This window comes from Nymphalis io, chromosome 5, assembly GCF_905147045.1.
Source record: "Nymphalis io chromosome 5, ilAglIoxx1.1, whole genome shotgun sequence".
NCBI classification, from domain to species: domain Eukaryota; kingdom Metazoa; phylum Arthropoda; class Insecta; order Lepidoptera; family Nymphalidae; genus Nymphalis; species Nymphalis io.
In genome coordinates, this window is record NC_065892.1 from 6093108 (window position 1) to 6102841 (window position 9734).

Here is a 9734-nt window from a genome sequence, read left to right on the forward strand (position 1 = left end):
TTCGTTTGTCAATTGCCATCGATTATGTATGGTGAAGTTGGCAGCCGGAGGCTAATTTAGGGGTCCGTAGTTAGGTATTTTTCGTCACTAACTAGATAACAAGTGGTTTTAAATTGGAATTTACATAATAATGCGCGTGAAGGGTGTGTGATAAAGTTATAAGGGTGACAGCCGCTGTCATTCGAAGAGTAACGCTCTCATACAGGCATTTACTTTTCATTTTTAGAATTTACATTTGTTTATCGTCAAACGACAAAACGAAGTGACATATATATTTTTAAAATATTTTCGATGACGTCATCTATTTTATTTTATTTCTATTTGTTTTATTTTTTAGTTTCTTGCTCCTTGTATAATTACTTTTTAAGGCTCAAAGACTAGCAACGAAAGATGAAATCAAAAAAACAATTATACAATAACATACAATACAAAATGTCACCGCATCCAATTTTCCTAGTTAAAATAAAGTGACGGACGTTTAAAAAAACATCGTAGCGAGCACGTGTTATAAATTATCAATATCCCATGATAAAACAAACGATTCTGTTTGTTTGTCGGTTGTTTTTAAACAAAACTCACTGGCTGCGTTCGGCTCGGCTCGATGGCTGGTTTACAGTCGGATACACTTTAGGGTTCCTTAAAACAAGCTAAGGATAACATCACGCTACATGCAGCTGACTTTCTAAAGGGAGCAAAAATAACAAGAATTGTAATTGTTATAGTCGCTTTTAAATTACAAACTACATAATAAAAAGGCTAACTGCAACCGTCAATACATTAAATGTTTAATTGTTATGTCTAGTTAAAAACAACAAAAAAATTGTCACTACAATTATCGATATACTTCTTTACATTTTTATAAAATCAATTACTGTTTTACACATACAACGCGAAATCCTATAAATTGATGTCGATAAATCCTAAAGGATTGATTCATGACTTTTTATGCTTCGCTTCCAGTAGGTACTCTAAAATTACATATTGTTGTTTTAATAACTACACTAAATTTCAATATAATATAAAGGCCAACGAAGTTGCAAGTGCAGTTCCCATTTTATAAACAAAATTATTTTATAAGTCAAAGCAAAGTTTTTATAATCAACGTTCATTTTTTTGTTTCTAATTATTCCGATTTTTATGATTCTTTTACTTGTTAGTAAGTATAACTAAAAATATATCTCGCTAGTTACTTGTAAATGTAAATAATACATTCATTTTGAAGCCATTAGTTAATGTAAAAAATGTTATTAAAAATTTAACATTTAATATTTTTCAAATTCGTGTAAGAATTTTTAACATTGGTGTATGTTTTACTCCGACTGATTATGTTAATTTTATAAAAATATTTGTATATTTTTACTAGTAATTATCACAATCATAATTTTTGTATTAAAACATACAAGTGTACCTGTATTTAGAATACCTAAGGAGACGACAGCTGAACCGATGGGAAGTATGTGCTAAAAATAATATCAAACAACAATAACAATATTTTATCAATGAATAAATGTTCATTACTATATTACTTGTATTTAATTATCACATAGATAACGTTTCTTTCAAATTTACTACAGCGACACTAGCGACATCTACATTTAGTATAATTAATAAAAAATGAGTTATTAAATTAAATAAAAGAATAAATTTTCGAAATGTATAAAAAAATACAATATCAATTTTGACGTAAATAATATTTAACGTAAAATGAAAAATAAAAATAACTAGCAGAGCGTGGTTTCGATCCACGGACCTCTGGGTTATGGGCCCAGCACGCTTCCACTGCGCCACTCTGCTCTTTACATTAGTTGCGAAATAGTTAATGTATATATGGAGTTTATCTGTTTCTTATAATCTTAATTTTTATATTTGTTAGAAGTACTAAAATTAAAAAAACAACTTCTAATTCAAAAATGAAGAATTAAAAAAAACCTCGCATTAAAAAAAAACATTTGCAACAAACTCTTTGACCATAACAAATTCAAGCGCATATTTTGTTAAACAACTCGAATTTCACAAGTACCATTAAATAATTTTAATAATATTTAAATTAATCTTTTGAACAACGTGGAAACAACAATATCAGTAGCCGAGGGCGATACTTGTTTATAGTTCAATGCTTTTCATTTATGGATATGAGTATTTTGCGCTTGATTAAATCCACAGTTGAAAAGCGCTCCACATTTTATTTATAAAAAAAAAAGTTTAAGAGTATCAATTAAATAACATTCACATATATTACTTGGCGATTGAATCATGACTAGTTTCACATGTTATTGAAATGGCCATAATTTTTTATACGAAATTCAACTATTTTTTGTGCACAATTAAATTACGGCAGAGTACATGATATTATTGGAATAATTTAAATTTCCTTCCTATTGTTGTGAAAAGTTTATAATTAAATTGTTATGATTAGCGTGGTTGTATCTAACTATTGTTTTTGTAACTTAATTATAATGAATAATAGAAACCAGTAGTTTTCTTGTTTAACTACCATTGATATTATAAAGCTTACCGTTGAAATATTTTTAGTTTTTAATTGCATTTATTTGATGATGATGTCCTCCTGACCAATTTCGGACACGGCGGTCAGTCTCAATGGAGACTAGCCAACTGCGCAGGACTTGGAAAGAGTTCAGGCACAGGATCAAAGGCTTTACGTACTGTAGACAGTACTGTACTTAGTACTTTACGGATTGTACACAGGTTTGAATCCAGGCCGTCGAGATCTGTGGCCTTATGTCTAATCACCAGACCAACGAGGCACTTATATAAAAAACAGTTGTACAAAAATAAAGAAAACATAAATATTTACAAATCAAAAAGGTAGTCAGTCAAAGAACCTATAATGCTTTTCTTAATAAGGCAATTAGTAAATATGGCGTATCATTGCCGAAGTAGTAGGGTAGAGATCCCAATAGCTGGCGTCTAGCAACAATGACGTCACCTCGGGGAGTCTGTGGACACCAATAAAACTGTACAATGGCACCCCGTGGTGACCTGCGCCCTGGCCGGGTCGTTCTTTATGGCGTTAAAATGGTTAATCTCGCTAGTGGGGGACGCGTTATTGCCTTTAGCTAATACTTATTTTTGTAAGTAAGAAAAGAGGATTAGTCCTAATCAATATGAATCTTAATAAAGTAGCAAAATGCCAAATTTACATATATAAAACAAATACTTCACATACACATTACTTACACATTTTAAAATAAAGAAAAAAGAACATAAGTTATACAAAATCTAAGGGAGCTTCTTTTTTTATTAATATATTATTATTATAATATATATATTATTCTTCTTTCTCGAACGAACCAAGTGTAAATATCTCAGTGAAAAATCAAATGAGTATAATAAAAAGTTTTAAATTCAAATGAATAAGCAATGCCAAGATTTTTAAGTGCTTGATTTAAAGATTTTGGACTTTTTGCATACATGATTGTGTTCAAAGAATATTCGAGGCACGTCAATTAACTCAGCGGATCAGCGTGGGTTATATGTAGGATGAAGCCATTTAACTGAGCAGTGGGATATTTCAAGCTGTTAAATATAAAATACCAATAAAAAATGGCCATGTCATTCTATCCATTATATAAGTAATTATTCCAAGTTATGAAGTAATGTTTCCCATTTCTTTTATATATTCTTCTCATACCTACGTTAAAAATTTTAATAATTAAATGCACAACACGCATTTACTGCTTGCTACGGAGATGAGCAAATCGACCACCTGATCATCTTTGGGCAAAGGATGCCACTTGCATTCTTTGCCCAAAGTTACTACCAGTGTAATTTATATGAATCATTTCTTCACCGTTAATTCACTGCCAACCACGGTATGTGATATTCGACTCAACATTCAAACTGCTACATATCAAATCAAATTATTACAATTATTACTAGTATCTCACATATTGCCTTAACAATTAATTAATATACAATATTGGCGAAAGACATTCTACTGTTAAACAGCAATACTTAGTATTTTTGTATTACGGGTTGAAGGGTGAGTGAGACAGTGTAACTACAGGTACAAGAGATATAATGAACGGGCACAAAACTATATTATAAAAAATAAATTACCGTAAAGATTAAATCATATTGAAAAATGTACTTAAAAACCCATTGTAAAGAGCATACTGCATTGAAAGATTAATATAAAGGGGCATGACACCAGTCATAAACCAAAATTAAAACTATCCAATACATTGCTTCTGCACAATAAAACCATTCCAGCTCGACTAAATACTCTACATTAAGGTATCGTTAGTCAAACGACGTTGTCAAATTTAAACTTGTCGTTGGTAAAAACAACGCGCTGTTTTATTTTGAGTCTAATATTTCAGGTAATAAAGGACTATTTTCAATGTAGCTAGTATTATTATAGGCTGTTATGTGATATGGAGATGACAATAAAAATCTTTATGAATGGGGTTGTCGTGTGACGATCTGCCCTACATTAATACATTATATCGCCAATTTCGGGTATTGTTTTATGAACCATCTTTTTGTTCACATTATTAGTAACAAATCTAAGTTTAAGTATACAAAATGTTCTCTTTCATTATATAACATGGCTTACATTCGTTTAGCAATAAACATGTATTAATGTATTACTTAGAATCCGAGATGGCCCTGTGGTAAGAACGCGTGAATCTTAACCGATGATCGTGGGTTCAAACCCGGGCAAGCACCACTGAATTTTCATGTGCTTAATTTGTGATTATAATTCATCTCGTGCTTTACGTTGAAGGAAAACATCGTGAGGAAACCTGTATGTGTCTAATTTCACTGAAGTTCTGCCACATGTGAATTCTACCAACCCGCATTGAAGCAGCGTGGTGGAATAAGCTCCAAACCTTCTCCTCAAAAAAAGCAGCTTTAGCCCAGCAGTGGGACATTCACAGGCTGTTACGGTTACGGTAATGTATTACTTTAGAAATTATAGTTAATTTAAACAAAACCCTTATTTTATCGAAATATTTTTAAGTATTTAAAAAATATTCATGTTGAAATTAAAGTTATGAAAAATAATCATCGTCAAATATGAAATAAAATACATTTAATAAAAAAATACTGCATATAAAACTTCTGTGACTGTTGCCATTTCTACTAAAAATATTCGGCATTTCCTAGTCATAGTAAAAATAAGAAACTATATTTAGTGATATAAAGGGAGCTTGTAAAATATTTTATTTCATCCCCATGCCATCATTTATAAAATAATAGTGGTCGTCATCAGAAGGGACGTTTAACAAATGATATGACACACTTCTATTGTTAAAGCTTTTGTTATTTTGCTTATCATCGCTGTAAAAGATTATATGCGATTAATGTTTTACTATAAACCTTATCACGTTGAAATAGAGGTTACGTTGCGTATGTTTCGTAATGTAACCGGCTAATAAGTCACATGAGTAAAATTATTTTATTGCTTGAACTTCGAATGCAAGTCATTTGCGTATAATAATTGTCTGTACTTATTTGTTTCGTTTCTTTTTGCGTTTTGTTTAGTTTATGATTGATTTATTTCATGAGTAAACCATATATGAATAAAATTATTTTATTCTTATTTTTAATTTATCAATGCACATTTAAAAAGCTAAGGTTAACAACCACTGTATACTTAAACATCTTTAAAAAAAACTTAATTAAAAAATGACGAATTACAGAGAGATTCCAATTATGCTACCGGATGATTATTTGATTACAGTTTTATATTTCCGAAATTCTAATTATTTGAACGGATAGCATATGTATTTGCTTACCTTGTAATTACAAAACTGATCAACACATACCTCCAATTAAATTAATGAAATAAATTTTAATGTTATATTTTTTCGTTATTAACATATTTTCATTTCAAATTATGCATACTATTTTATTTTAATAACACCAGAAAGTTTGTTTGATACTTTTAAAAAGTGTAAGTCTATAAGCGTAAATTGTATAAACTATAAAACTGTAAAATCAACGTCTGATTCGATTGGTTTATACGGTCTATTTTCTAAATGATTTATTCGTTTGCGCAGAAGTTCAACATGATGTACAGTTTATTGACTATAACTTAAAAAGGCCTGGGTCCAAGCCCCAGATAAGGCTGATAAGTAACATAAAAAGAAACAGAATAGAAAGTTAGAAACAGAATAGTTCTCAGTAGCGGCACGAAGTTTGGAAGTTTGGAGGCGTGAAGAGGCATCTTGCGGGCCGGCAAGGCGGGGACGGCTAGTACAGAACATTCTTCCCAACTGTACTGGCCGTCGTCGCGTTTGGACTCTACTAACACTTACCATCAGGTGGAGTAGAGTCATTTGCCATCCCGGGGCATATAAAAAAAAAGTCGACAGTATTAATACTCAGTACTTGCCCCGGAAAGCACGTAAATCTGTCTTTACGCCTGACACTCTGGAGATAATGAAAGGGGAGAAAGCAAGACATCATTAAAAATACCTATTGCTATGATTTTCCTGTAAATCGTAAGACACAAAAATATATATTTTATCATTGTTATTATTTAATTGTTTTAAGCACTCCCGTTTTTTACTATTCGCAGATGATAAAAAAGTTTATAAAGTAATAAGTAGCACATCTGACTGCATTGAATTGCAACGTGACCTTGATAATCTTTCATATTACTACGAAAAAAATAAAATAACGATTAATATTAAAAAAACAGTAAAAATAACATTTTCTAGGAAGTACAAAAATATTGAATATAACTATTGACAACAAGCCGATACAGGAAGTTAAATCAGTGTGTGACCTTGGAATTCAATTAGACTCTAAATTATTGATGGCAGAGCATATAGAACTTATTACTGATAAGGCATATAAGCAATTAGGCTATATTAAACGTATATGTCAATCTTTTAATAATATTGAATGCATAAAAATTTTATATTTTACTTATGTACGTTGTATTCTAGAATACGGTTGTAGTATATGGTCTCCGAATTATATAACTTACAAAGAAAAACTGGAGAGAATACAAAAAAAGTTCATAAAATTTCTTTGCTTCAAGGACTTTAAAGAATTTAACGATTATGTTGATATATGTAAACAATATAATATTGAAACATTAGAAACGAGACGACGACATTACGATATGTATATGCTACATGCAATAATAACCGGAGATATAGATTGCAACGATTTATTGAGCGTTTTGTATTTAAGAGTTCCTAATCGCCGCACACGTCACACAGCACTATTCCACACGCCTGAGCTAAACACTAATTATGCACACAACTCTGTCCTTAATCGCATGGTCCACACATATAATTCAAAATACTCAGAAATAGATCTGTTCAGCATGTCAAAACTAGCTTTTAAAAAAGCTATAATTAAAAAAGATAAAAATTCATTATAACACACACACACACACACACACACACACACACATCACACACACACTCACACTCACACACATACACGCACATATTGGATTCCCACCCGTAAACAGTTTTACTTTTACTACCGTCTTCTAGTTATTAATATGTTTAAGTTACCTGTGTAATCCTATTTTGGTTTTAATTATATGTTATATAATAGTCAATATATCAACTTATGTATAAAAACTGTTGGATTACCAAATAAATAAATAAATAAATCATCAGTGTCAATAGTAATATTGAGGTAAATATCATTTTTATAAGCATATTATGTGTCTATAATTATAACGAACGCGCCGTTAATATTTTATTGATATTCGGTAGATAAATAGTATTTTTCCAGCGCACATTAATTTAATGTTTTGCCTCATAGTTTTGTTCTGTGCGTTTTGTTTCGCGGGAACAGATCGTATCGTTGATAGTGATCGGCCACGTGACCTATTGTGCCAATGGCTAGTCCGAGGGTCCCGGCCAAGACACGTGTCCTTCATTATTTTCGCGCCAAAATGTTCCAACATCGCTTTGTTAGAAGATTAGGCGTGAGTAGGGTGAGGTATTTAATAGATCCTTTATTTTCCTTTTAAATATTAACGTCACATATAAATTACATTAAAAATTTAGATTTTTATAATTATTATAAAATAACATAGATAGGCAGTTGTGTTTTTTATACTCTGTGTGTATATAATAAAAGTATACATAATTATATTAAAAGTAAATGTACGCGTATGTGTGCTTTAATTTTATTATTAGTCGTGCTTAATTTTGTATTGATTAAATATTTAAATGCGTTCAAAATTTAAAAAAATGCATTTGTTTTTATCTAATCGGATTTCAGTTAAATATTACCTTACATCTGAAATTAGCGTTTTGTCGTACTGACCACTTTGATCTGAAATATCTCCTCTTTGGTTAAGAATTCCAAATTTAATTTATTTCGCTGGTACATTTGAGTTATGAAAACAGGCATTCATTTGTTTTTTCCTCATTATTTTTTTCTTTGGCGTCGCTTATTACCGCACAATGGAAAACATGAAATATCGGTATATTTACGAGTACGAGTTCTACCGTGGCACCAGTGCTGCAGAAACAGCTTGAAGGACTAATGATGTGTACGGCGCAAGTGTCGCAAAAGAAAGCACGGTACGTTTTTGGTTTCAAAGTTTTCATTCTGGTAATTTCGACCTTCAGAACCAACCCCGTGGACGGCCGGAGACTAAAGTGGAAAATGAAGAATTAAAGGCTATTGTGGAAGTGGATCCATCACAAAGCACTTCAGAAATAGCTGCAGGCTTCGAGGTAAGTGATAAAACTGTATTAATCCACTTGAAGCAAATCGGGAAAGTAAAAAAACTTGAACGATAAGTACCTCATGAATTGAGTGAATCGAACTTGCAAACACGCGTCGACTGCTATGTTACTTTGCTCAACCGACACAATAATGAAGATTTTAAATCAAATCATTACTTGTGATGAAAAGTGGATACTGTACGACATTCGGAAGTGCTCGTCGCAATGGCTGAACCCTGAAAACCAACTGCAAACTATGAAGGAAGAACTAGCTGCTACACAACCGATATTGATCAATCGCTCTAGGCCACTGCTGCTTCACGACAACGCAAGACCACACACTGCACAACAAACAACCACTAAGTTAGATGAGCTACAATTGGATTGTCTGCGACATCCACCGTACTCCCCGGACCTTGCTCCAACAGATTAGCATTTTTTTCCGGAATTTGGACAACTTCTTACAAGGAAAAAAATTCAACTCCGATGCGGCAGTCCAAACCGCCTTCAAAGAGTTTATTAATTCTCGCCCCCATGGTTTTTTTTAGTAAAGGGATCAATGAACTACCTATGAGATGGCAAAAGTACATAGATAATAATGGTGCATACTTTGTTTAATTAAATATATTTTACAAAAAAAAATGACTTTATATTTCTCCCGTACAAAAGGCCAATTTCATATGTAAGGACCTAATATTAATTTCGTAGCCTTATAACGATTTCATTACGTATACTGTAAACATAATGCTCATTCATGTACTATATGTTTATTTACTAATTTGTTATACAATAAGGATGCAAATACACAATCAAACGAGACAGAAGCGATTGTTTTACACAAAATCTCTTAAAATAACGATGGTAATTCCACGATGCATTTATAATCATCACATGTGTTAGCCTAAACAAGATAAATTTTGATAATAGTAATTTATTTTAATTGATAAACGAAAGAGAAATGAAATAACTTCGTCTCATAATTTTTGTTTGTTTGCATTGTTAGAAATATTAAACCCTTACTAATATTTAAAATACACTATCAGCTACTTAATATCT

General features: G+C 31.5%; 1 non-coding gene across 1 annotated transcript; it reads right to left on the bottom strand.

Annotated features, from left to right (window-relative positions):
- Nucleotides 1-1722: 1722 nt before the first annotated feature.
- Trnam-cau (transfer RNA methionine (anticodon CAU)) lies at nucleotides 1723-1794 on the bottom strand. The gene has a single exon. It is a non-coding gene; the product is annotated as a tRNA-Met (tRNA).
- Nucleotides 1795-9734: the final 7940 nt, after the last annotated feature.